General features: G+C 47.9%; 1 pseudogene; it reads right to left on the reverse strand.

Annotated features, from left to right (window-relative positions):
- Positions 1 to 600: 600 nt before the first annotated feature.
- LOC134370523 (ubiquitin-conjugating enzyme E2 R2-like) lies at positions 601 to 1,365 on the reverse strand (annotated as a pseudogene).
- Between the last annotated feature and the right edge of the window lie 292 nt (positions 1,366 to 1,657).

Raw genomic sequence — 1,657 nt, forward strand, 5'->3', positions numbered from 1 at the left:
CTCCTCAAAGTAGCTGAGGCCTCCTTCTTAGGATGATTTCATGGAGGCTGAGGGAGCACATTTCATCAGGCTTAGCACAAAGTCCCTAACGCCCACTGTGTCCCAGCCTTAAGAAGGGGAAGAAACAAAATTCACCAAATTGTGCACACACTAATGTAAATGAGCAGTTAAACCTTTGCAAATTTGCTTTTATTTTTTTTAAGTTTGTTTTGTGGATTTTTTTTTCCATTTTCTTTTGCTACCGAGTATATGCAGCACTTGTGAACTCCCAATGGGTTCCCAGCTTTAAACATATTAAACGTCTTGAAAGACTATTTAATTCTTCAAGAATCTAAAAATAGACCAAACATGTTTTGCTGTGAACATTCTGTATAGACAAAGTGAGACGGGAGTTTGAGTTGTTGTTTTGTCTGTTTTATAAAAAGAATCAGTACAGCGATGGAAGGGTAAAGAATGCAAGAGTTCAGACATTCTGTGGATGGTTACTTTCTGTCCATTAAAGGTCCATAAGAGGAGCAAACTGAGATCTATACGGGGAGTCACAGGAGCTGTGTTTGTTTTCCCACCCCCTGTGAATAGGGTTTTGCTGAGGGGCCACTGCTAGGTCCCCACTTGCTCCCCTGCCTTCAGCCTGAGGCAGTAGCTCAGGGGCACTGAATCCTCATTCCCAGAATCATCATCATCATACAGTCAGCATCCTCCTCTCTTCATCTCCATCATCAATGTTATTGTCGTACAAGTCATCATTAAGCAAATCTGAGCTATTGTCATTGGAAGGCACTTTAATTTTGGTGCAGTATTCTGCCAGGGTTGTGAGGACCTTCCCTCCATCCTTTTCTGCTTCTGCCTTAGTGGCTGAAACCTGTTACCTAATGATTTGAGCATATTCCTTGTCTTTTCCTTTAGTCTCCCTCCATGTCCTGAACACAACCGAAGCATCCACATTGGCTGGGGAGAAGGTGTTGGGCTCATTAAGCAGTGAGATTACACTTGACAGGACAGTCCTCACGTTCTGAGTAGGATTCCACCTTTCAGAGGGCAGTTCTCCACTCTGTGGGTCATCAACAGGCCAATGAAGAATTGAAATGCACACATCTCCATTCTCATAAATGTTGGGGTGCCACATTTTGGTCAAGAATCTGAAAGTAGGTGGTGAATATGGGTAGTCAATAGGAAATCGAATATGTGCCTTGAAGTAGCTGCCTTCGTAGAGGGTGTTGGGGAGTCTGAAGAGGGCCACCTCCCAGTTGCAGAGGTCGGACTCATCCACCAGGGTGATCAGGAAGCCCCCCACCGGTTCCTCCTGCAGGATATCAGCTCCAGCATCAGGGCCTTCTGCCAGCAGGTCAACTGCTGCTGGGTCATCCTGGCACTGGGCTAGGGCCCCAGTCCTCATGCACCAGCCAGGCTGGACCAGGCTCCAGACAGTCCATGGGCCCGCCCGGGGTTCTCCTCACACTCGAGCTGGGTGAGGGGAGGGCTTGAGAGAGTTAGGGGAGTTCGCTCCTGGTTCGGGGCCTACCCCTGCTAGTGACTCTCAAAGAGAGTCTTGTAGGCTTTCACCTCCTTGTGACATGCCATGTCCTGTGAGGTCTGATGAACAGGAAGGGCTCACCAGTGCACTTGACCTCCCTGGAGGGCTTGTGTCACCATGCGC

This window comes from Cynocephalus volans, chromosome 2 (assembly GCF_027409185.1).
Source record: "Cynocephalus volans isolate mCynVol1 chromosome 2, mCynVol1.pri, whole genome shotgun sequence".
NCBI classification, from domain to species: Eukaryota; Metazoa; Chordata; class Mammalia; order Dermoptera; family Cynocephalidae; genus Cynocephalus; species Cynocephalus volans.